Source organism: Gopherus flavomarginatus, chromosome 3 (genome assembly GCF_025201925.1).
Source record: "Gopherus flavomarginatus isolate rGopFla2 chromosome 3, rGopFla2.mat.asm, whole genome shotgun sequence".
Taxonomy (NCBI): domain Eukaryota; kingdom Metazoa; phylum Chordata; order Testudines; family Testudinidae; genus Gopherus; species Gopherus flavomarginatus.
Window position 1 is genome coordinate 241,886,265 of NC_066619.1, and position 27,883 is coordinate 241,914,147.

General features: G+C 43.3%; 1 pseudogene; it reads left to right on the forward strand.

Moving 5' to 3' along the window:
• The first annotated feature begins 9,304 nt into the window (after positions 1–9,304).
• LOC127048146 (toll-like receptor 1) lies at positions 9,305–27,554 on the forward strand (annotated as a pseudogene).
• Positions 27,555–27,883: the final 329 nt, after the last annotated feature.

Genomic DNA, 27,883 nt, shown 5'->3' on the forward strand with positions numbered 1-27,883 from the left:
TGCCAGTGATGGAAAAGCCACCTCTTGATTAATTGTTCCAGTGGTTAAGTACCCTCACTGTTAAAAATTTACACCTTATTTCAAGTCTGAATTTGTCTAGATTCAACTTCCAGCAATTGGATCACTTTATACCTTTATCTGCTATGCTGAAGAGCCCATTATCAAATATCCCCAGGTAGGTACTTAGAGACTGTAATCAAGTCATCCCTTAACCTTCTCTTTGTTAAGCTAAATAGACTGAGCTCCTTGAGTCTATCATCATAAGGCAGGTTTTCTAATCCTTTAATCATTCTCATGGCTCTTCTCTGAACCGTCTTCAATTTGTCAACATTGCATTGGGGACACTAGAACTGGACACAGTATTCCCACAGTGGTCACACCAGTGCCAAATACAGAGGTAAAATAACTTCTCTACTCTTACTTGAGTTTTCCCTGCTTATGCATCCAAGAGTTGTATTAGTTCTTTTGGCCTCAGCGTCACGCTGGGAGCTAATGTTGAGCTGATTATCCAAATCTTGACTCTCTAAATCTTTTTCAGAATCAGTACTTCCAAGGATAGAGTCCCCCATCTTGTAAGTATAGACTACATTCTTTGTTCCTTTAAGTATACATTTACACATATTAAAACACATATTGTTTGCTTGAGTACAGTTTACCTAGTGGTGCAGATCACTCTGAATCAGTGACCTGTTGTCATTGTCATTATTTCCCACTCCCCACTATCTGTGTGATCTGCAAACTTTATTAGTGTTGATTTTATGTTTTCTTCCAGGTCATTATTAAAGATGTTAAATAGTATAGGGCTAAGAAGCAATTCATGTGGGATCCCAGTAGAAATAAACCAGCTCAAGGATGATTCCCCACTTACAATTATATTTTGAGACCTATCAGTTAGAACATAAGAATGGCCATATTGGGTCAGACCAAAAGTCCATCTAGCCCAGTATCCTGTCTTGTGACAGTGGCCAATGCTAGGTGTCCCAGAGGGAATGAACAGAACAGGTAATCACCAAGTCATCCATCCCCTGTCACCCATTCCCAGCTTCTGGCAAACAAAGGCTATGGACACCCTCGCTGTCCATCCTGGCTAATAGCCATTGATGGACCTATCCTCCATGAACTTATCTAGTTCTTTTTTGAACCCTGTTATAGACTTGGCCTTCACAACGTCCTCTGGCAAGGAGTTCTATAGGTTGAATGTGCATTGTGTGAAAAAATACTTCCTTTTGTTTGTTTTAAACCTGATGCCTATTAATTTCATTTGGTGACACCTAGTTCTTGTGTTATAAGAAGGAGTAAATAACGTTTCCTTATTTACTTTCTCTACACCAGTCATGATTTTATAGACCTCTATCACATTCCCTCTTAGTTGTCTCTTTTCCAAACTGAAAAGTCCCAGTCTTATTAATCTCTCCTCAGATGGCAGCCATTCCATGCCCCTAATCATTTTTGTTGCACTTTCCGGAACCTTTTCCAATTCCAATATATCTTTTTTGAGATGACTACATCTGCATGCAGTATTAAAGATGTGGGCATGCCACGGATTTATATAGCAGCAATGTGATATTTTCTGTCTTATTGTCTATTCCTTTCTTAATGATTCCCAACATTCTGTTAGCTTTTTTGATTGCTGCTGCACATTGAGTGGATGTTTTCAGAGAACTATCCACAATGATTCCAAGATCTCTTTCCTGAGTAACAGCCAATTTAGACCCCACCATTTTGTATGTATAGTTGGAATTACGTTTTCCAATGTGCATTTCTCTGCATTTATCAACACTGAATTTCATCTGCCGTTTTGTTGCCCAGTCTCCCAGTTTTGAGAAATCCTTTTGTAGCTCTTTGCAGTCTGCCTGGGATGTAACTATCTTAAGCAATTTTGTGTCATCTGCAAATTTTACCACCTCGCTGTTTACCTGTTTTTCCAGATCATTTATGAATATATTGAATAGGACTGGTCCCAGTACAAACCCCTGGAGGACACCCCTATTTACCTCTCTCCATTCTGAAAGCTGACCATTTATTCCTACCTGTAGCGGGGTGATGACCTGCTCCAGCCCTGAGAGGGTTGGAACCAGCCCTGGGAGAGGGCTGGCAGGCTGGGAGAACAGCCCAGGCTGAGAGGGGAAACAGACGCAGCTGTGACCGTGCCCCAAACAGAGTCAGCTGGCCCTATAAAGGGATTGCTGGGCTGAAGCTGTCAGACTCTCTTTCTGCCTTTAGAGGGAGAAGGGCCTGGCTGCTAGGAAGTGTACCTGGGTGCCCAAGGTGGAGCAGGGCTGGGGGAAGGCAAGAGGAGCTGGGGAGCTCCGGCCTGGAACCCCCCCACCCAAGACTGCAGGCCTAGGGTAAGGCCAACTGGGTACTGGGGTTGCAAAGGGGCAGCCAACAGGTAGGCAGAGGCAGCAGGTCCAAACTCCTTTGCCTGTGATGAGTGGCTGATACACTGCAGTCTGCCCCAGTGAATGGAGGCTAAGTGATGACTGGCAGTAGGCAAGACTGAGGCGAAGTGGGGATAGTGTCTGGGGGTTCCCCTAGGAGGGGGAGACCCAGAACTGGGGAAGGTTACTACCGGGGGAAGCACCCCTGATAACGGGGCACCAGGTCCTGGGAGGGACATGTGGCCAGCGGCAAGGTGGATCACAGACCTGCAGAGGGCGCTCTGGAGCTGGGACGAGCTAATTCCCGGAGATGACCAGCAGGAGGTGCCGCAGAGGTGAGTCCGCATCACTACACTACTCTTTGTTTCCTATCTTTTAACCAGGTACCAGTCCATAAGAGGACCTTTCCTCTTCTCCCATGACAGCTTGCTTTGCTTAAGAGCCTTTGGTGAGGGATCTTGTCAAAGGCTTTCTGAAAATCTAAGTACACTATATCCACTGGATCACCTTTGTCCACATGCTTGTTGACCCCCTCAAAGACTTCTAATAGATTGGTGAGGCACGATTTCCCTTTACAAAAACCATGTTGACTGTTCCCCAATAAATTATATGTGTCTGACAATTTTGTTCTTTACTATAGTTTGAACCAGTTTGCCAGGTACTGAAATCAGGCTTACCAGCCTATAATTGCTGGGATCACCTCTGCAGCCCTTTAAAAAAATCGGCATCACATTAGCTATCCTCCAGTCATTTGGTACAGAAGCTGATTTAAATGATATGTTACAGACTACAGTTAGTAGTCCTGCAATTTTACATTTGAGTTCCTTCAGAACATCCTCAGCCGTGAAGACAGATGCAAATAATTCATTTAGTTTCTCTGCAATGGCCTTATCATCCTTGAGTGATCCTTTAGCATCTTGATCGTCCAGTGGCCCCACTGGTCGTTTAGCAGGCTTCCTGCTTCTGATGTTCTTAGAAAAATTTTTGCTATTACTTTTTGAGTTTTTGGCTAACTGTTCATCAAATTCTTTTTTGGCCTTCCTAATTATATTTTTACATTTCATTTGCCAGAGTTTATGCTCCTTTCTATTTTCCTCACTAGAATTTAACTTCCACTTTTTAAAGGATGCTTTTTGCCTCTCACTGCTTATTTTACTTTGTTGTTTAGCCACGGTGGCACGTTTTTGGTTCTCTGACTGTGTTTTTTAATCTGGGGTATACATTTAAGTTGAGCCTCTACTATGGTGTCTAAAAAAGTTTCCGTGCAGCTTGCAGGGATTTCACTTTTGGCACTGTACCTTTTAACTTCTGTTTAACTAACTTCCTCTTTTTTGTGTAGTCCCCCTTCCTGAAATTAAATGCTACAGTGTTGGGCTGCTGTGGTGATTTCCTTGCCACAGGGATGTTAAATTTAATTATGTTATGGTCACTATTACCAAGGGGTCCAGCTATCTTCACCTGTTGGACCAGATCCTGTGCTCCACTTAGAACTAAATTAAGAATTGCCTCTGCTCTTGTGGGTTCCAGGACTAGCTGCTCCAAGAAGCAGTGATTTAAGGTGTTAAGAAACTTTATCTCTGCCTCCCATCCTGAGGTGACACGTACTCGGTCAGTATGGGGATAGTTGAAATCCCCCATTATTATTGAGTTTTTTATTTTAATAGCCTCTCTAATCTCCCTGAGCATTTCATAGTCATTATAACCATCCTGGTCAGGTGGTAATTTATCCCTCCTGCTATATTCTTTTTATTAGAGCATGGAATTACTATCCATGGAGATTCTATGGTACAGTTTGGTTCATTTAAGATTTTTACTTCATTTGATTCTATGATTTCTTTCACATATAGTGCCACTCCCTCACCAGGAGGATCTGTTCTGTCGTTCTGATATATTTTGTACCCTAGTATTACAGTGTCCCATTGATTATCACCATTCCACCAAGTTTCTGTGATGCTTACTAAATCAATATCCTAATTTAAAATGAGGCACTCTAGTTCACCCATCTTATTATTTAGACTTCTAGCATGGTATATAAGCACTTTAAAAACTTGTCACTTTTTGGCTGTCTGATATTACATGATGTAATTGAATGGGACTTTTTTCATTTTACTGTTTCTCATCAGATCCTACCTGTATTTTATCATCTTCCACCCTCTCCTCCTTACTAGGACATAGAGAATTTCCATTGATAGATCCTCCCCTAAAGGATATCTCTGTCTGAACCATGTGCTTCTCCACACCTGTCGGCTTTCCCCCAGCCCTTAGTTTAAAAACTGCTCTACGACCTTTTTAATGTTAAGTGCCAGCAATCTGGTTCCATTTTTGTTTAGGTGGAGCCCATCTTTCCTGTATAGGCTCCCCCTTTTCCCCAAATTTCCCCAGTTTCCAATAAATTGAACCCCCTCCTCCCTACACCATTGTGGAAGTAGAGCAAGAACTGACAGGGATTTCAATGCAAACAGTCACCTCTGTGAGCAAGAGTCAGGCTAGCTGTAACCCTAATAACGCGAGATTTGTAGAAGCGAGGATTGTGTGAGGCGAGTGGGAGAACTGTGTGAGAAGTTGTTGCGACCTTGTGTCAACAATGAGGAATGTAGACTAGCGTCTAAACAGAAGTGAGAAAAATAAGATATCAAGATGACCTATGTATAAACAAAATGCAGCTGTTGCTTATTATTGTATGTAACAAAAAGTATAAATGTTTGCTGTAATTGTTTACCTGTAGAGAGACCTGCCTGGGAGGGGGAAACCCTGGCTGTCCCTCTATGCATTGCTTGAGAAATAAAGTATCTGATTTTGCTGCACCCAACCAGAAAGTGAGAACTAAGTTTTTCTCTGACACCATCGTCTCATCCACTCGTTGAGACCTTGCAGTTCTGCCTGTCTGTCTGGCCCCTGCACCTGGAACTGGAAGCGTTTCAGATAATGCTACTATGGAGGTCCTGGACTTCAATCTCTTACCTAGCAGCCTAAATTTGGCCTCCAGAACCTCTCGCCTATCCTTCTCTATGTCATTGGTACCTACATAAACCACAACCACAGGCTTCTCCCCAGCATTACACATAAGTCTATCTACATGTCTCGAGAGATCTGCAACCTTTGTACTAGGCTGGCAAATCACCATACGGTTCGCAAACCCAGCTATCTATGTTTCTAATGATCAAATTTCCCATTACTATTACTTGTCTCTTCCTAATAACTGGCATTCCCTCTCCCGGAGAGGTATCCTCAGCGTGAGAGGATACCACGACATCATCTGGAAGGAGGGTCTCAACTATGGGATTGTTTCCCTCTGCTCCAGTTGGATGTTCTCCTTCCCGGAGACTTTTAGCCTCCACAACAACACAGGGGCTGTCAGACTGGGGATGGGACCATTCTACTGTGTCCTGTAAAGTCTCATCTGTATACCTCTCTGTATCCCTTAGGTCCTCCAGTTCAGCCACCCTAGTCTCCAAAGCCCGTACGCGGTCTCTGAGGGCCAGGAGCTCCTTGCACCAAATGCACACATATGCCACCTGCCCAGAGGGCAGTTAACCAGCTTTTAATCCATTTAATAAGTTCAATGTTAATTTTATATCATTCTAGTTTAAAAAAATTTTTTTGTGTGGTATCGCATCAAATGCCTTACATAAGTCTCAGCATATTACATCAACTAAACTTGTAATCTCATCAAAAAAAGATATCAGGTTAGTTTGACAGGTTTTATTTTCCATAAACCCATGTTAATTGGCATTAATTATGTGACCCTCCTTTAATTCTTTATTAATCGAGTCCCATATCAGCTGCTTCATTATCTTGCCTGGGCTCAATATCAGACTGACAGCCTTATATTTACCCTGATCATTCTATTCACCCATTTAAAATAGTGGCACAACATTAGCTTTCTTCCAGTCTTCTGGAACTTCCCCAGTGTTCCAAGACCTACTGAAAATCAAAATTCATGGTCCATCAGGCTCCTCAGCCAGCTCTTTTAAAACTCTTGGATGCAAACTCTCTCGGCCTGCTGATTTAAAAATATGTCACTTAGTAGCTTCTCCTCAACGTCATCTTGAGATACCAGTGGAATGGAAAGAATGTTATCATCATCATATGCTGAAACTACATCTATTTTTCCCAAATACAGAACAGAAATAGTTATTGGACACTTCTGCCTTTTCTGCATTATTATTGATAATTCTACCATTTCCATCTAGTAATGGACTAATACCATTGTTAGGATTCTTTTTTCTCCTAATATACTTAAAAACGTCTTCATATTGTCCTTAACTCTGCTGACCAATGATTTCACTTTATATCCCTTTGCTTCCCTTATCAATTTTCTACAATTCCTAGCTTCTGATTTGCATTCATTACTGTTCACTTCCCCTTTCTTCCATTCGTTATATATGATTTTTTAATTTTTATAGCTAACATCACTTGCCCCTTTAAAGCACCAAGTGTATATATTACTGGTCTACTTTTATTCTGCATATTCTGTGAAGAACTAATTCTGGGTGAGTGTGATGAAGACTTGTGCTTTCTAAACCTTAAAAAGATGTAGATTTTGCTTTCCTGCATCTCTCTGCTAGTATGTAAAGTGGTCTGTCTGTATACCTAATTTAGGTATTTATACCATGCTTCAAGTGGTAATGCAGTATCCTTTCTGTTGCCCCATTCAGCCCCGCACCCCTTTCTGAGCATGGTACTTCTGCTGTCCTTATCCTCGCTAGTGCCTGCTGTCAAATTGTGACTGCCTTCTGCATTCATGGAAAAAGAATGGCTTTCTGCATGTTTTTCCCACTTGTGCATCTGTGTATGGCCAACTATAATTTAGCCCTTTAGCTTTTGGAGAATATCCCATTTAACTTAGCCTGTGTACTCCTCATCCAATGATTCTCCAGGAGACAATTGACATTTCTTGTATGTTGGTTTGCTTGACAGTTCTATGTGAAAATCCCATGGCTTTTTGACTATTTGCAAATAGTCTTTCAGAGCTCAGTTAAATGACCTGTGTGGTGTGTGGCACTTTAAGAATTCATTGTATTTTTTTCCCCTATTGGCCTGAGGATAAAGGCAGATAGCTGATGGTTCATAATTCTCCCCAGGAATTCATTACAGTCTATAGATGATATTGACTCTCTTGATTTCTTTCAGGACTGAAAATTGTTAACAAAAGTTTACTTACCATTGTGGAAGTAACCTCGGAACAAAAAGCTACTTCTGGCACTTTACGGAAGTTATCACTGGCAGTAATATCTAAAGGCAGGTTACTAGTACTGTTCAAAATCTTTGAATGGCTGAGCATAGGAAGGGAATGCTTGTAAGTAGGAGTGGGGAGAAATTTAAACTTGTGCTTGGGGCCCATTCAAGTGTCATTATTCTCCTGCCTATACTTTGCGCCAGAGGCATGACAGAAAAGCTAAAATATGTGTTGTGCTTTTGAATCCAATTTACTTCCCTGATTCCACATGGGAAAAAATAGGTTGGATTGTGGTCTGTAGTCCTTTGAGAAATTGCTCACTTACATGGGGCATGACTTTTTTCTCCATGGGAAGGCCGCTGATCATGTATTCCTGTGGTGGCACTTACCCACAAGTTCTGGGAAAGTAGAAACATATTGGTCAGCAGACTCACCCACTTTCTGTGTACACTGAGGAAGTCTGTATATATTACTGCATTGAAAGTGGTAACTACTGAAGCATGTCAGTTATCAGAAAGAGGAAGTTTATAAATATACACAGGCCTTCAGTAGCCAAACAGCATTATCAGCAGACTTAATTCTTGGTGTCTCAATGGTCATCTTCATCAGTAGCAATAATATAGTTTACAAACAAACAGAACCAGTGCATAAAGACATTCAAGACTCACATGAATAGGAAAATATGCGTAAGGAGGAGGTTGCCATTCTGGTAATTAAAATATTATGCAGTGCAAGCCAGATTGTCTGAACTACGGCTGACTAAAGCTCTTGGTTTACCCTCCGGTTGCAGTATGTGAAACTCAGCTCTTGCTTAGCTTCAGTGCTATAGAACTCCCAAATGATGCAGAGAAGAAGCTCAACTGCACAGCAGCAGAATCTGGGGACCCTACAAGAGTTTAGGCATTCTTCAGGGAGGAAATGTCAAGATCTTAGTAAAATTGGTGTTTTATTAATACTTTTTATGTGGAGAGAAAAAACAGGCTGCATTTTCTTCATCCTCAGGTAAACTTTGAATAGAAGTTTTTCTGTAACACTCCTCTGTATAAAATAATAAGCCAAGAGGAAGTGGTGGTGGTGGTGGTTCAATACATGGCACTTTCCCTTCAGAAGTTAATGCTCTAGCACTGTGATTCTTGTGTAGACATTTAACTCTGTGCAAGTTGGTGTAAAATTCTATTACATCAGAGTTCTCCACCCGCTTACATTCATGATGGCATTTTACACACACTTTTCACACCTTACATAGGGGTCTAAATGATGGCAATCAGCAAGGCTATGGAGAAGTAAGCAAACACTCGCTTGCCTGAGACATACAACCCAATGCCCTAGCAACTTGCAATCACTAACAAATTGTATGGATGAGTCCCACTGCTAATGGTCAAGTTCCAACTTGCTTAATGTTCTGCGAACTGTGGCAAGGTACCTCCTTCTCTTCCTGGGCTGCAACATTTCTCCCTTTGGCAGTGTGGGAGCCTGGAGTTTTTATATTCTTCACTCTGGTTAATTTTTCAATATTCAGAGTATTCAATATTCAATATTCAGGGAAGGCCTGAGTAGTTCTCCTGAGCGAAACAAAAAACCCATATTCACAACACAAAAGAAATACCTTTCCCTGCCCCCTCTATGGGGTGTTCCCTCACTACGCTGTTTCTGGTTGCCAGTCCTTCCGCAAACAGCAGTTAACTTGGCTGTTTTCCCTATAGGGAGGAAGGCAGCCTTCCACCCAGGAGAAGCCTTGTCTCTGTGTTTCCTCTAATTGAGCAGCAGCTTGTTTCTCATACCTCCCTCTTCTCTTGCACCAGAATAGGTTTTTTTTTAAGACCGCAGGCAACCCATAATTGGACTCAGGTGTCTATAGTTAACCTGAGGTAGCCTCTTTTAAGTCCATAGGGAAAAAGCCCTTCACCATTCTGCAGCTGATATATCTGTCGGCCACCACTCTCTTACATCCATCAGGCTTAGCTGGCATGCTACGTTATCTTCCTGTCTGCAGTTTCAAATGGAGAAGTTATTCTTCACTCCTCCTACAAACTTGAGAGTACTGCTGGTTCTGAATGGCTTCTATCTTCCAACCCAGAAGTGTCTGCATTTCACTGGTGGGTGAGTAATCATGGTATGTAGAGGACTTTAGGCTGATTCCTGAGGAAAGGCGATATATATAAATGTAGGTGCTTATTATTAATAATAAATACAGATTTATTTAATAATGCATCAGCTGCAAACAAGCAGCAAAATAAAGATCACAGACAGAACTAAGATATTTGCATGAACATAGACCTGGTCACTGTGGAAAGTATGGAGTTTAGTCAGAATGCGTAGGATACATAAAGTGAAAAACTTCTACTTTTTATATTTTTAATGAAATGATTAAATCAGTGAAACGTTCAGATAAAGCTTTGCTCAGATAATTAATAGAAATAGCATCATGCAGTTTCTGTGAATGAAGAGTACAATGTTCAGAATAGGACTTTCATTTAAGGGGTACTGATTAATTCCTCTTAACTTTTGGTTACTATGGGCTTGTTTACACTTACAGCGTTGCAGCTGGGCTGCTGTAACATGTTATGACTACACATCCTGACCAGAAGGAGATTTCCCCGGTCAGCCAAGATCTCTTCAGCATGCCCAATCCCAAAGCACAGACCCAGGCACTGGAGTTGCCCTCTGAAACTGAGTTGGAGAGCCACTCTGAAACTGCTGCAGAGGAAGCTCTACTAGTAGGTATTTGGTGCTGTGTTATAATACAAATCTATAGGGTGATTTAAACTACTGCCTTTTGGGGCAGAGGAGAAGTACAAGCCTCTTTCCACGTGCTCATATCACCCTCCTGTTCTCCTCAGCATGTTCAAAATGACATCTGTGCCAGAGACTTTAAAGGTTTAGTTCCCTGAGGTATCAAATCCCCCAACTATCAGCCAAACATGCTGCACTACTTTTCCATTCTGCTTGATTCTTCCTTTTCCTCCCGGTCAACTGCTCTTCCTTCCCCTGTCCACGCAAGATGGTGTCACTGTGGGGGTTAAAAATCAAACATATTGCATGGTAGATGTGTTTATTGTAAAGGCAAAGACAGAAAGCAATAGAAAAAGTACTTTGGCTCACAGTTTGATCAGTGCCCTGAGCTTTTAGCTGCCTTTAAATTTTATGAGCTATATTGCCACAATTAGGCTACAGAGACATTTCAAAATGCACAGAGATTATAAGAGAGACAAGGTGGGTGAAGGGCTGGCGCTTGCATTTAGGCGGCTTAGGCAATTGCCTAGGGGGCCAGCATTATTAGGGGGTGGCATTTTGCCGGAGGGGGCGGCAGGCGGCTCCTGTGGAGCTGATGCAGTGGTGCCTGTGGAGGGTCTGCTGGTCCGCGGCTCCAGTGGAGCTGCTGCAGTTGTGCCTGTGGACGGTCAGCTGCTCGTGCGGCTGCGGTGGACCTCCCGCAGGCACGACTAGGGTAGCTCCACTGGAGCAGCGGGAGCAGCCGACCGTCCGCAGGTAGAACTGCGGAGCCGGGGGACCAGCGCATGGGGCGGCGAAATGGCCGTGCGCCTAGGGCGCTCAAACCCCTAGTGCTGGTCCTGGGTGGGTGAGGTAATATATTTTATTAGACCAACTTTTGTTGCTGAGAGAGACAAATTTTTGAGCTACATAGAGCTCTTCTTCAGGTCTGGGAAAGGTACTCAGTGTCACAGCTAAATACAAGGTTGAACAGATAGTTTAACATAAATTGTTAGCACATGTTCTAAGGCAGTGGTTCTCAGCCAGGGGTCTGGGGGCAATCAGGTTTCATGGGGTCCGCCAAGCAGGGCTGGCATTAGACTTAATAGGGCCTAGGGCAAAAAGCTGAAGCCCCAATGCATGGGACTGAAGCTCAGGGCCCTGCCACCTGGGGCTGAAACTGAAGCCTCAGCAAGTTAGCTTAGCAGGGCCCCCTGTGATGTGGTGTCGTGAGCAATTGACCTCCCCCTAATGCCATCCCTGGCTTTTATATGCAGGACAACAGTTGTGGCACAGTTGGGCAGTGGAGTTTTTATAGCAAGTTGGGCGGGCCTCAGAAAGAAAAAGGTTGAGAACCCCTGATCTAAGGGACCATTCAAGGGTGAGGTGATCCATTAACACCCCTATAGACATAAGACAAAAATACTATATCACCTGTGGGTGAACACTTTTCACAAAGTGATCACTCTCTATATCTGACCTATCAGTCCTCATCCTCAAAGGAAATCTTCACAACACTGTCAAACATGAACCTGGAAGCTTAAATTCATAACTTTACTAGACACTAAAAATCATGGACTGAACAAAGACACTGGATTTATGGCTTATTGCTGTGATGTGTTGGACCCCCCCCCCCCCCCCGACTGGGATGCCACCTGATGTACTGGGATTTCACTGAGCCTCTCCAGCTCCACCAGCCAGGGTTCCCTCTCCCTGCTTTGCTGAATGATGCTCTCCGGCCTCTTGTAGCACACACATGCAGGTAGGCCACACCTCGCTGCAGCCAAAGACTGAAGTCAGCTCTGTGTGAGAGGACTCCTCCCAACACTCACGTGCACACCCCTTTTGAGAGATAAACCCAGAATAATACTGTCTTGCACTGTATGGAAAAATCTGCACAGCACAAACTTATAAATTGCCCTCTTCCTTAATGTGAAGAGAGATGTGCATGACTTCTCCCCCCCCCATCCCATTATGAATTGCACAAACTGGGTTATACTATAAATAAGAAATAAGTTTATTAACTACAAAAGGTGAATTTTACGTGAGCATAAGAGATAGCAAGAACCAAGCAGATTACTAAGCAAATGAAACAAAACATGCAAACTAAGCTTGACACACTAGAAAGGTAAAAGCAGCAAAGAATCCTGTGGCACCTTATAGACTAACAGACGTTTTGGAGCATGAGCTTTCGTGGGTGAATACCCACTTCCTCAGATGCATGTAATGGAAATATCCAGGGGCAGGTATATATATGTGTGCTAGCAAGCAAGCTAGAGATAACGAGGTCAGTTCAATCAGGGAGGATGAGGCCCTGTTCCAGCAGTTGAGGTGTGAAAACCAAGAGAGGAGAAACTGGTTCTGTAATTGGCAAGCCATTCACAGTCTTTGTTCAATCCTGAGCTGATGGTGTCAAATTTGCAGATGAACTGAAGCTCAGCAGTTTCTCTTTGAAGTCTGGTCCTGAAGTTTTTTTGCTGCAGGATGGCCACCTTAAGGTCTGCTATAGTGTGGCCAGGAAGGTTGAAGTGCTCTCCTACAGGTTTCTGTATATTGCCATTCCTAATGTCTGATTTGTGTCCATTTATCCTTTTCCGTAGAGACTGTCCAGTCTGGCCGATGTACATAGCAGAGGGGCATTGCTGGCATACGATGGCGTATATTACATTGGTGGATGTGCAGGTGAATGAACCAGTGATGGTGTGGCTGATCTGGTTAGGTCCTGTGATGGTGTCGCTGGTGTAGATATGTGGGCAGAGTTGGCATCGAGGTTTGTTGCATGGATTGGTTCCTGAGCTAGAGTTATTATGGTGTGGTGTGCAGTTACTGGTGAGAATATGTTTCAGGTTGGCAGGTTGTCTGTGGGCAAGGATTGGCCTGCCACCCAAGGCCTGTGAAAGTGTGGGATCATTGTCCAGGATGGGTTGTAGATCCTTGATGATGCGTTGGAGGGGTTTTAGCTGGGGGCTGTATGTGATGGCCAGTGGAGTCCTGTAGGTTTCTCTCTTGGGTTTGTCTTGCAGTAGGAGGCTTCTGGGTACACGTCTGGCTCTGTTGATCTGTTTCCTTATTTCCTCGTGCGGGTATTGTAGTTTTGAGAATGCTTGGTGGAGATTTTGTAGGTGTTGGTCTCTGTCTGAGGGGTCAGAGCAGATGCGGTTGTACCTCAGTGCTTGGCTGTAGACAATGGATCGTGTGATGTGCCCGGGATGGAAGCTGGAGGCATGAAGGTAGGCATAGCGGTCGGTGGGTTTTCGATATAGGGTGGTTTTAATGTGACCATCACTTATTTGCACCGTGGTGTCAAGAAAGTGGACCTCCCGTGTAGACTGGTCCAGGCTGAGGTTGATGGTGGGGTGGAAGCTGTTGAAATCATGGTGGAATTTTTCCAGAGTCTCCTTCCCATGGGTCCAGATGATGAAGATGTCATCAATGTAGCGTAGATAGAGAAGGGGTGTGAGTGGACGAGAGCTCAGGAAGCGTTGTTCCAGGTCGGCCATGAAGATATTGGCATATTGTGGGGCCATGCAGGTGCCCATAGCAGTGCCACTGATCTGGAGATATATATTGTCATCAAATTTGAAATAGTTGTGTGTAAGTATAAAGGCACAGAGCTCAGCAGCCAGTTGTGCTGTGGCATCATCAGGGATAGTGTTCCTGACAGCTTGTATTCCATCTGTGTGTGGGATGTTAGTGTAGAGAGCCTCTACATCCATGGTGGCTAGGATGGTGTTTTCTGGGAGGTCACCAATGCATTGTAGTTTCCTCAGGAAATCAGTGGTGTCGCGGAGATAGCTGGGAGTGCTGGTGGCATAGGGTCTGAGTAGAGAGTCCATATATCCAGACAGTCCTTCAGTGAGAGTGCCAATGCCCGAGATGATGGGGCGTCCAGGATTTCCGGGTTTGTGGATCTTGGGTAGTAGATAGAATAACCCTGGTCGGGGCTCTAGGGGTATGTTGATTTCTTCTGGTGTTAGTGTAGGGAGTGTCCTGAGTAGATGCTGTAGTTTCTTAGTGTATTCCTCAGTGGGATCTGAGGGAAGTGGCCTGTAGAATTTGGTATTGGAGAGTTGTCTGGCTGCCTCCTTTTGATAGTCAGACCTGTTCATGATGACAACGGCACCTCCTTTATCAGCCTCTTTGATGATAATGTCAGGGTGGTTTCTGAGGCTGTGGATGGCATTGCGTTCTGCACGACTTAGGTTGTGAGGCAAGCGATGCTGTTGTTCCACGATTTCTGCCTGTGCACGCCGGCGGAAGCATTCAATGTATAGGTCCAGGCTGTCATTTCGACCCTCAGGAGGAGTCCATGTGGAGTTCTTTTTCTTGTGCTGTTGGTGGGAGGGCACCCGTGTATCAGTGCACTGTTCAGTGTTGTCCTGGAAGTATTCTTTGAGTCGGAGACGGCGAAAGTAGGCTTCCAGATCGCCACAGAACTGTATCATGTTGGTGGGGGTGGCAGGGCAGAAAGAGAGTCCCCGAGATAGGACAGACTTTTCTTCTGGGCTGAGTGTGTAGTTGGATAGATTGACGATATTGCTGGGTGGGTTAGGGGTACCACTGTTGTGGCCCCATGTGGCAGGTAGGAGTTTAGACAGCTTACAGTCCTTTTTCCTTTGAAGAGAGGTGAAGTGAGTAATGTAGATCTCCTGTCTTATTCTAGTGAAGTCCGTTTGTATAGAAGTTTGGTTGTTAATGAGAGTCTCCAGGTTGGAGAGCTCTTTTTTGATGTTTTCCTGTTTGCTGTATAGGATGCTGATCAGGTGGTTCCTCAGTTTTTTTGATAGAGTATGACATAACCTCTCACTGTGGTCTGTGTAGTATGTAGATAGCAGTGGATTTTTTACCTTTAGTCCATTTGGTATGATGTCCATCCGTTTGCATTTGGAAAGGAAGATGATATCTGTCTGTATTTGTGCAAGTTTCTTCATGAGGTTGATGGATTTCCATTCCATACGGCTAAATGCAGTGCCTTGCATGGTGTCAAGTATCAGAGGGTAGCCGTGTTAGTCTGGATCTGTAAAAGCAGCAAAGAATCCTGTGGCACCTTATAGACTAACAGACGTTTTGGAGCATGAGCTTTCGTGGGTGAATACCCACTTCCTCAGATGCATGTAATGGAAATATCCAGGGGCAGGTATATATATGTGTGCTAGCAAGCAAGCTAGAGATAACGAGGTCAGTTCAATCAGGGAGGATGAGGCCCTGTTCCAGCAGTTGAGGTGTGAAAACCAAGAGAGGAGAAACTGGTTCTGTAATTGGCAAGCCATTCACAGTCTTTGTTCAATCCTGAGCTGATGGTGTCAAATTTGCAGATGAACTGAAGCTCAGCAGTTTCTCTTTGAAGTCTGGTCCTGAAGTTTTTTTGCACAAATACAGACAGATATCATCTTCCTTTCCAAATGCAAACGGATGGACATCATACCAAATGGACTAAAGGTAAAAAATCCACTGCTATCTACATACTACACAGACCACAGTGAGAGGTTATGTCATACTCTATCAAAAAAACTGAGGAACCACCTGATCAGCATCCTATACAGCAAACAGGAAAACATCAAAAAAGAGCTCTCCAACCTGGAGACTCTCATTAACAACCAAACTTCTATACAAACGGACTTCACTAGAATAAGACAGGAGATCTACATTACTCACTTCACCTCTCTTCAAAGGAAAAAGGACTGTAAGCTGTCTAAACTCCTACCTGCCACATGGGGCCACAACAGTGGTACCCCTAACCCACCCAGCAATATCGTCAATCTATCCAACTACACACTCAGCCCAGAAGAAAAGTCTGTCCTATCTCGGGGACTCTCTTTCTGCCCTGCCACCCCCACCAACATGATACAGTTCTGTGGCGATCTGGAAGCCTACTTTCGCCGTCTCCGACTCAAAGAATACTTCCAGGACAACACTGAACAGTGCACTGATACACGGGTGCCCTCCCACCAACAGCACAAGAAAAAGAACTCCACATGGACTCCTCCTGAGGGTCGAAATGACAGCCTGGACCTATACATTGAATGCTTCCGCCGGCGTGCACAGGCAGAAATCGTGGAACAACAGCATCGCTTGCCTCACAACCTAAGTCGTGCAGAACGCAATGCCATCCACAGCCTCAGAAACCACCCTGACATTATCATCAAAGAGGCTGATAAAGGAGGTGCCGTTGTCATCATGAACAGGTCTGACTATCAAAAGGAGGCAGCCAGACAACTCTCCAATACCAAATTCTACAGGCCACTTCCCTCAGATCCCACTGAGGAATACACTAAGAAACTACAGCATCTACTCAGGACACTCCCTACACTAACACCAGAAGAAATCAACATACCCCTAGAGCCCCGACCAGGGTTATTCTATCTACTACCCAAGATCCACAAACCCGGAAATCCTGGACGCCCCATCATCTCGGGCATTGGCACTCTCACTGAAGGACTGTCTGGATATATGGACTCTCTACTCAGACCCTATGCCACCAGCACTCCCAGCTATCTCCGCGACACCACTGATTTCCTGAGGAAACTACAATGCATTGGTGACCTCCCAGAAAACACCATCCTAGCCACCATGGATGTAGAGGCTCTCTACACTAACATCCCACACACAGATGGAATACAAGCTGTCAGGAACACTATCCCTGATGATGCCACAGCACAACTGGCTGCTGAGCTCTGTGCCTTTATACTTACACACAACTATTTCAAATTTGATGACAATATATATCTCCAGATCAGTGGCACTGCTATGGGCACCTGCATGGCCCCACAATATGCCAATATCTTCATGGCCGACCTGGAACAACGCTTCCTGAGCTCTCGTCCACTCACACCCCTTCTCTATCTACGCTACATTGATGACATCTTCATCATCTGGACCCATGGGAAGGAGACTCTGGAAAAATTCCACCATGATTTCAACAGCTTCCACCCCACCATCAACCTCAGCCTGGACCAGTCTACACGGGAGGTCCACTTTCTTGACACCACGGTGCAAATAAGTGATGGTCACATTAAAACCACCCTATATCGAAAACCCACCGACCGCTATGCCTACCTTCATGCCTCCAGCTTCCATCCCGGGCACATCACACGATCCATTGTCTACAGCCAAGCACTGAGGTACAACCGCATCTGCTCTGACCCCTCAGACAGAGACCAACACCTACAAAATCTCCACCAAGCATTCTCAAAACTACAATACCCGCACGAGGAAATAAGGAAACAGATCAACAGAGCCAGACGTGTACCCAGAAGCCTCCTACTGCAAGACAAACCCAAGAGAGAAACCTACAGGACTCCACTGGCCATCACATACAGCCCCCAGCTAAAACCCCTCCAACGCATCATCAAGGATCTACAACCCATCCTGGACAATGATCCCACACTTTCACAGGCCTTGGGTGGCAGGCCAATCCTTGCCCACAGACAACCTGCCAACCTGAAACATATTCTCACCAGTAACTGCACACCACACCATAATAACTCTAGCTCAGGAACCAATCCATGCAACAAACCTCGATGCCAACTCTGCCCACATATCTACACCAGCGACACCATCACAGGACCTAACCAGATCAGCCACACCATCACTGGTTCATTCACCTGCACATCCACCAATGTAATATACGCCATCGTATGCCAGCAATGCCCCTCTGCTATGTACATCGGCCAGACTGGACAGTCTCTACGGAAAAGGATAAATGGACACAAATCAGACATTAGGAATGGCAATATACAGAAACCTGTAGGAGAGCACTTCAACCTTCCTGGCCACACTATAGCAGACCTTAAGGTGGCCATCCTGCAGCAAAAAAACTTCAGGACCAGACTTCAAAGAGAAACTGCTGAGCTTCAGTTCATCTGCAAATTTGACACCATCAGCTCAGGATTGAACAAAGACTGTGAATGGCTTGCCAATTACAGAACCAGTTTCTCCTCTCTTGGTTTTCACACCTCAACTGCTGGAACAGGGCCTCATCCTCCCTGATTGAACTGACCTCGTTATCTCTAGCTTGCTTGCTAGCACACATATATATACCTGCCCCTGGATATTTCCATTACATGCATCTGAGGAAGTGGGTATTCACCCACGAAAGCTCATGCTCCAAAACGTCTGTTAGTCTATAAGGTGCCACAGGATTCTTTGCTGCTTTTACAGATCCAGACTAACACGGCTACCCTCTGAGACTAGAAAGGTAGGATACAAATTAGCAAATTCTCACCCTGAGTGATAAACAGGCTGGCAGATTCTTAAGGCACAAGTTGCCTTGGCTTTCCCAGGTTTTCGTGCACAGGCTAAAGATCTTAGCTTGGGACCATCACTTCTCACGTTTCAGTCTTTGTTCCTCAGGTGTTTTCAAGTGTCTTGTAGGGAGAGTGAGTTTCCCTCATGTTGTCATTGTCCATCTTTTTATTATCTTCCCCCCACTTTCTGGAAAGCTATTTTGCTGTGATCTAGGTCAAATAGTTCTCATTGTATAGAGCTATCTGACCTGGGTCAAACAGTTCCCATTGAACCTTTCCATGAATCCATTGGCATGAGGGTGATAGGGGGCAGTCTTAAGTAGTTTCATGCCACACACCTTCCATAGCTCATTGAACAACTGCGCCATAAAGTTTGCCCCCTGATCAGACAAAATCTCCTTAGGGAAGCCCACTCTGCTGAATATAGTGAGCAGGGCTCTTGTCACTGTCTCAGCTTCTATATTGGACAGAGCGGCCACCTCAGGGTATCTAGTGGCAAAATCCATCCCGCTAAGATATACTTGTTCCCCCTCTGAGTGGGGCACGTCATTGGACCCACAATGTCCATTGCCACCCTCAGGAATGCCCCCTGTATGACAGGTAAGGGACGCAGCAGAGCCCTCTGGGGTCCTACAGGTTTTTTCCTCTCCTGACACACCACACAAGACCTGCAATAATGTTTCACATCATTCTGTATTCCTGGCCAGTGGAAATTCCTCCTTAGCCTATCATAAGTCCTCTGTACCCCCAAGTGACATGCAAAGGGACCCTTAAGGGATCCAACCTGTCACAATTACAACAGTAAGTAACCCACTAACCACCCCTTTATGTCTTATGACTTGCAGGGGTGTTAATGGGCCACTTCACCTTAAATGGTCCCATAGAATACATGCTAAGTATTTATGCTAAACTAGCTGTTTGACGCTGTATTTAGCTGTGACACCGAATACCTTTCCCAGACCTGAGGAAGAGATCTGGTGTAGTGCGGCTCTCCAAAATGGCAGCACCCTCTTCTTCCTTGACCTCCAGCTACCAGCCAGCCCTCCTGGCCTTGCTCCGATAACTGGACTGGGCCAAGTACAATGAGTCCCTGGAGAAGCGCTGGGCCGAGGCAGAGCATCTGGCAATCCATGCCTGCCTCAAGCTTCCAAAACTTCCCTGTTGGTGTGTTGTTTGGGATAGGACCCATTCTCTTCTGGTGGTACGTCATCAGAACTGACAGGGATCATAAAGAGAAATTTATCCAGGAAGGGAAGTATGAGTGACCATTCAGTCCCAGCTCCTAAGTCCCAGGGAACTGGATGTTGCAGTGCTGCTGTTGAGCTATTCATAGAAAGTGCTGTATATTGTACATTGATGACAAGACTAATCCTCTATCAAAATACATGTTATATTATTATAATCAGAGGATTGTGAAAATAAACAAACAAAACAACAACACAAGTTGGTCCAATCAAAGATTTTACCTCACTGACCGTGTTACTCTAATATGCTGTGACTGACACAGCTACAACAGCACTATATACAGAGATTATAAAGCTTTCATGGCTAATTTTAATCAGACCTTCAGTTTTGTTAATCCCTTGGGTTCAAGCCAATTACTGCAGAAGTCTATTAATCTTGTAAATTTATTGAACTTTGTGCTGATATGCAGATGTTATAAAAGAGAATTTAAGTAAAAGAAAATGCGATATTTTGACATGCGCATTGTAAGGCAATGCAGCGTTCTCAGGGTCAGCCATACACTTAGTTTTTCCCTTCTATTCCTGCATCAGCTGAGGGAATAGCATGCTGGTAAATAGCAGTGCTGCCATGTCTTTCCAGTTTGCCCATTGCCTTTTTGAACAAAACCCTTCTCTGCATCTCGGGGATGTGTCTCAGGGTAACATCCCCAACATAAGAACAGCCTGCTGAGGTGCACATGCATTTAGTAACCTTCCCCCTGCTACTGCCTCACCCCACCCTGAGCCCACCAGCAACCCCACAGCCTACCACCCACCCAGCTTTACAGGGGTCTTCAAGAAAGGAAAAGTAAGGTGGAAAATGTCTTACTATCTCCAAGTGCACCCCAGAATGGGAAGAACAGATGGCAACAACATTCCAAAACTGAAGAAAAAAGGATAACTTTTTGTAATTGTAGGCATGGATATTAGTATTGGGACAATAACTTCTTGTGCAGGGTCTCTGCTCCCCTGTAGCTGAAATGTCATGACCTTCACAGTGAGGGGCCTTATCAGCTGCTGAATATTTGAAAAATCTCTGAAGGAAGCTCAAGAGGATGAGGAGGAGATGTCTGGAGTAATAAGGTGCAGAAGATCAAGCAATAAAAACTTCGCAACACTGAGTCTCAGAACCCAGGCCAATTGACTCAGGCTCATGGGGCTTGGGCTGTGGGGCTAAAAATGCAGTGTAGACTTTTGAACTCAGGTTGGAGCTCAGCCTCTGATGCCCACCCCCTCAAGGGGTTTCAGGTCCCAGGCTCCATCCCAAGTCTGAATATCTTCACTGCAGTTTTTAGCCCCACAGCCTAAGCCCCTTGCGTCCAAAACAGCAGACGCAGGCTAGTCGCAGCTGTGCCACAGGTCTTTTTTTTTTTTTTTTTTTAGTGTAGTTATACTGCCAGAGGCTTTCGATGGAGCACCTGGACACAGAAGGGGAACATTTGGAGAATGATGAAAAGACATGATGCAGAAGCAAACAGCTCTGCTGGAGAACACTGTGACACTATAGTCAAACCAGCAGGCCAACCTAGCCATGGCCTGCAACCTGGGGAGAGCACACGATATTGGGAACCCTCTTTCAGTTCCCCACATCAGGCCCTTCCCATGTCACTCCACTCCGCAGGACAAGGGGAACAGTTTTGACCCCCCCACCTCCCACATTTTTGTGAGCCCATCAACACAAACATGAGCTCTTAGCACTTGAGGCATGGTCTGAGACAAGCATCACAGTGTTCTCCAGAGGTTTTCAGTTTGTGCTTGTCATGTTGATTCAAACATGGAAAGGAGGAGGAGTGTGGAAGAAGTGCCAGGAAGCCCTTCTGTGTACATATGGCTAGAAAGCCAGTCACAGTTGTAGCACCACTGTAAACAGTTCTCTTAATAAAGAGCTTCTTATGTTCTTACATGAAACAGCACTCAACATCTTGCATATTGAGCCCTGAAAAAGGCTTCAGTACAATGTGAAGTTGACAGTGAAGGTTTTGCTTCCTGTTTTTTGTACATATGACTGAGGAGAGACGTGGTAAATCTCGACATCATCTGTGCTACTATCAGAAACATCCATTGTTACACCATCAAACTTGTATCAGTATTATTTTAAGCAGTTTGACTTTGGTAAATACTCTACGTAGCAGGCAGCTTTACTTCCAGATAAGCCATACAGTCATGTAAGTATCCCATATGTTAAGATGAGCATGTAGACAATTGTTTCCTTGTACCGAACTGTAGTATCAGTATCTTAATAAAATGCAGTGAGATTCTGTTTGTTAGAAGTATTGAGAATGAGTGAAAAATATTCCACTTTATTTATCTGCTTTTTATCTGTGGTCATTATTGATTATAAAAGGAGTTTGCATTTGGAAAGAAATTCACCCTTATGCAGAGGACCAACATGAAAACTTGATATCACTTAAGTCTTGCCTTGAAGGGGTTAAGTGGGACTTACGTGTTGCATAAGCCTTTTGCTAGCCCTTTGCCCAGGAGTACGTTTCACTTGCTATTGACTTTGTAGGCTGTGTTCTGTATATATCCTTCATATTTTGGTGTGTGCATGAAGATGCTTTGAACTGGGAGACAAATGCCTTCAGAGAAAGGAGATAAAGAGTATTTAATGACGAAATGGACAATAGTGGCTCATACTGTCTTTATTCACCCCACCACCAGACTCCAGGGGGCTGGTGTTGTTTCTTCTAATGTTGACTAGAATTATTTGAATTTTGAAATTTCAGTGAAAATTTTCATCTGAATGTTGAATTTCAACAAAAAAGGGACAAAAATATAGCAAATATCTTGGCAAATTTCCCATTTTCCAACCAGCGTAAAAGGGAAGTGGGAGTATCACTGCTGCTGCCTCTTCTTGTTACCATTCTCTGGTAGGCTGAGCTGCTTCAGTGTCTGACTTTAGCACCAAACAGTGTTATGCATATGCGGTGCCTGTCTCAGATAACACTTCACCATAGTTCATACCACAACAGCATGCTAAATGTAAACACAAGGGACAACAGTGCACAGCTTGGGTCCCTCCAAATCCTCACTTACTACGTCTCCTGACTTCATTTTCCCACTGCAGTGGGCTCACCTTCATATAGCTCTGTGTTTTACTGATATTTGGGGTCCTCTGCCAACCATGACTCAAAGCTGCAGATGAATGGGATCTGCCACTGTTTGGAGGGGGTGTGGGAGTCTCCCTGTCCTGGTGCTTCCTGGGAAATTTCAATATAGCCCTATAGACCAGTCTGAGCTTGATATAAAACCAACTTCTGTCCTCAGATGCACTCATACAGCTCCTGTGGGGCAGAAGCTGGCCCATATTATTATAAAACATTGTTTTCCTCAGCAGTTACATTTCCACTTCATCCTGTTACTCTTCTGTTGTTGCCTTTATTAGCTTTATTTTACATGTATTTTTGCTTTGCTTGTCTCAAATTAAAAAGGGAACTGAGAGATGAGGGGAAGAGATTTTTTATTAGTCTAATCAAATTAGCCTGAGTCTAATTAGGATTATACCACAGAATACATAAAAGTTGATTCTTGATTGTTATTTAAACAAAAATTACTTTAAGGGTGAGCTGAAAAGCATTTTACCTGCCTAGAACCAAAGTGCAGGGTTTTATATTTCTCCTGCAACAGGAGTCACTGACACTTAAAGTCGGGTGTTCATTGCATTAATTACTTGTCTTGGGGTATGTCTATCATCATCACAGGAGGGGACTGCAGCTCAAGTGAATGCACCAGAGCTAGCGCAAGTACTGGGACAGTGAAGCTGTGGCAAGCTTCAGCATGGGTTAGCCCTGTGAATAATTACCCAGGGTTCTGAGTGGGCTTTTGCAGCCCATACTGAAGGGTGCACTGTGCATCTTCATTGCTCCAGGACCTGAGCTTGCTAGATTGAAGCTAGCTCGGGTATGTTTACTTGAGCTGCAATCACACCCTGTGTATGGACATACACTTAGATGATAGTAATGCCACCAACATTCTTGGCCTGTTGTTGGGCAAACACCCCTTCAAGACTCTTCATAATGCTGAAAAGTTTGGCCATAAGATCAGTACATTGGGCCAGTTTCTGTCTCCACAATATCTGTCACCATGGAGATTTTAACCCACAGATCCTTCCTTATGCTGTTTTCCTCCTTGGCCTTTCTTAGAGCTTCTTGGTCTGTCCTGCTGCCACTGCAAGGCAATGCAGGGCTGAAACTAGCAGACGTGGGGGCCTTTGCAGTGCCATGAGGTTAGTGCTAGCTTTGTGTGGAATACTGGATCATACAGACACATTGACTACACTTTGGTCACACTGTAATCACATTGTTCTACACTTTTTGATATGTTGTAGTTGCTGTACTTAGGAGGAGGGACAATTCTTCCCCAAGCTCACTAGTGCACAGTGGGAATGAACACTCAGCACCATCTCTTTGGTGTAGCCTGCTCTCCGTCGCACACTGGCTGACTCCTTGAGCTGGTGTTGGGGGGAGTGTAGGGCCATGATTACACCAATTTTCCTGCCTGTAAACCAGGAGGAGAAACTCCTGTGCTCCTCTGAGTGTAAGGACTGTGCTTAGCTGACCTTTGGGCAGGGCTGCAAGGCTTGTAGCAGCTTTGTCACCTACTGTGTCAGGACCAGACCAATCTAGGACATCCTATGGAAGACTTTAGATCTGGAGATTCTGGGTCACAGTAAGATATTCTTATTTACATGAGATTTTTCCTTTAGTGCCTGAATACATCAATACTGTTTCAGTTTGTTTCATTTTAAAGTTTGCTGAGATGTTTGTATTTGCTAATACCTTTGCAGTTTCTACCTGTATTTTTTCTTTAAAAAGGCATCAGTGTTTGTATCCATCCTACTGAAAAATACTAAATATTTAACAAAATAAAAGCACGAGTCTCTTTGTGCTGCTTTACCTTTATACTTAACAAAGAAATTGTCCTTGAGAAATTACCGGAAATAAATAATATGAATTTGATACTAATTTAGAAAAATAATGTGCAGGATATCATTTTTATTATATAAACTATGTGGTGAAATTATACGCTACCACATACCCTCATCTCACTAAAAATACAACAATGTAATCATGCTATTTCTTTTTATAGAGTTGGAGTCAGCACTGAGAAGTATTAGACAGAAAACACAATTATCAACATCTTTAAAGAGCCAGCATAATACTGGAGGAAACCATGGGATTCCCAGCAAATATCTTCATTTTTGCTTGTATCTTTACATTCACACTGTGGAATAATATCCAGCTGTCTATGGAAAATGAATTTACTGCACACTATTCAAGCAGCTTTCTGGCTTGTGTTCCAAAAAGCCAGTCAAGATATACAACATATCTCAGAAAAATATCTCTGAACTTCATATCTCAGACTTCAGTTCTCTGCCTGAACTGCAAGTATTAAATCTCTCTCATAATCTAATCAGAGAGCTTGACTTCAATGTTTTCAAATTCAATGAGAAATTAGAATGCTTAGATTTATCTCATAACAACTTGTGGAATATGTGCTGTCAGACTCTTGCTGGTCTTAGACATTTAGATCTTTCCTTCAATAAGTTTAAAACTTTGCCCATCTGTCAGGAATTTGGCAATATGTTGAACCTGGAAGACCTGGGACTGAGTGCCACAATGATACGAAAGTCAAACTTCAGAGCTATTACACATTTGCAACTGCATACTGTCTTCCTAACCTTAGAAGACCTTGCTCACTATGAAGCCAAGAGTCTGATAGTCTTAAACACAAAGAACCTCCACATGTTTTCCCAATAAACAAAAACTTTGCTTTCCCCTTTTGTATGATGGAATGAACACTTCAGAGAAGTTAGAATTGTCAAATATTATATATAACTCTACGGATTTCCCTTTCCCTCCTTTTGACCCTTTGAAATTCAAGACACTCAATCTGAGGTTCAACAATGTGGATTTGTCCTGGGGTATCCTTGTGCGAATTTTCATGATTGTTTGGTCTACACCTGTAGAATATTTCACTGTGAAAAAATTGACCTTTAGGGGATCTATTCAGAGTACAACCAATACTGACTTTTCACTCTTAAGCTATTGGGCACAATCTGTCTATTCAGGTAGTTCAGTGAAAGCACTTATACCGGACCATATTTGTACTAAGGTTTTTTTTCTTTCAAGATATTCTGTACAAAACATTTTCAGATATGAACATTGAAAATTTGACAATATCTGATGCGTATATGCCACACATGCTTTGCCCTTCTTCCACTAGCCTGTTTCAATATTTAGATTTTTCATACAATGCCCTGACAGATGAGGTATTTAAGAACTGTGACACTCTGACTCATTTGAAAATGCTTATCTTACAGAGAAATCAATTAGAGGATCTTTCCAAGGTGAGCTTCATGACGAGTAAAATGAAATCATTGAAACACTTGGACATAAGTAGGAATTTGTTGTATTATGATGAGAATGAGAACCACTGCCACTGGGTTGGAACTCTGGCTAAACTGAATTTGTCCTCAAACAAATTGACAGACTCAGTTTTTGGATGTTTGCCAATCAATGTCCAAATACTTGATGTGCAAAATAACCAAATCAGAACAGTCCCCAAAGACATTACTGAACTGAAAGCTTTGAAAGAGCTAAATATTGCATTTAACAGGTTAGCTGAGCTGCCTGGATGTAGTCATTTTAGGGGTCTGGAATTACTGAATATAGAAGAGAATTCAATTCTCATCCCATCATCTGACTTCTTCCATAGCTGTCAAAATATCAGAGCTCAGAGGAGGACACAATCCATTCCAATGTTCTTGTGAATTACGAGACTTTGTTAATTTTGAAAAAAAATCAGGCGGAAGGTTGGTTGGCTGGCCAGAATCTTATGTGTGCGAATATCCAGATGACTTAAAGGGAACCGAGCTAAAGGACTTTCAGTAGTCTGAACTGTCTTGCAATACAACTCTCTTGCTTGTTATAGCTCTAGTTGTTACAGTGGTGGTAGTGGCTGTGACATCCTTTCTGTGTATCTGTTTTGACATAATGTGGTATTTGAAGATGATGTGGCAGTGGACACAAACAAAACGTAGGGTTCGGAAGAGTCACCCTGAAGATCTGCAAAGCATTTTACAGTTTCATGTTTTTATTTCATACAGCGAATGGGATTCCCTCTGGGTGAAGAATCATCTGATCCCAAACCTGGAGAAGGAAGATGGGTCTGTACAGATCTGTCTGCATGAGAGGAACTTCATTCCTGGCAAAAGCATAGTTGAGAACATTATAAACTGCATTGAGAAAAGCCACAAATCAATCTTTGTTTTGTCTCCCAATTTTGTCCAGAGTGAATGGTGCCACTATGAGCTTTACTTTGCCCATCACAAATTATTTAGTGAAAGTTCCAATAGCTTAATCCTCATTTTACTGGAACCAATCCCGCAGTATCTCATTCCTGCCAGATATCACAAGCTGAAAGCTCTCATGGCAAAGAGAACATACTTGGAGTGGCCAAAGGAGAAAAGCAAACATGGCCTTTTCTGGGCTAACCTTAAGGCGACTATTAACACTAACCTGCCAGTGTACACTGAAATGATTGTGGTATAGACCACAAGATAATTTACCAATTCATGGATTTTATCCATGTTAATTTTGCTTATAATTCAACTAGATGTGTAAGAAACTCAACTGATTTACTGCGGAATTACATGGTGTTAACCAAATCATCATCTTGCTCATAGTATTCATGATTGTGTACCCAAAAATACATGTAATAAATGTAGAAATTATTTTCACTTCTATTAGTGAAATCATTGTGTAAGAAGTGTTCTTATATAGTTTGCCTATTATAAAAGGGCAGAAGAGGAAAATATTCATAATAATTCTATTGTTCTAATTATTTTATGCCCAGATGTTCAGGGTGAATTTTTTTCTGGAGCTGTGTTCCCTTTAATACTAGTCATAATTGAAAATAATGGAAATGATGGGTGGGTTGGATGTAATGAAGTTCTGTAGCATTATGCTTTTTAAGGCTGAAATATGTCTACAAATAATTTTGTGCCTGACATGTTTTGAAGTTATGGCCTTATAAAATTTATTGCTTGTATTAAATAAAAGAAAGTTCTTTCTTAGGACTGTCATTGGATTTTCAGTTATGTAGTACAGCTTAGCTGTACTAAGTAGTAAGAGCATAACA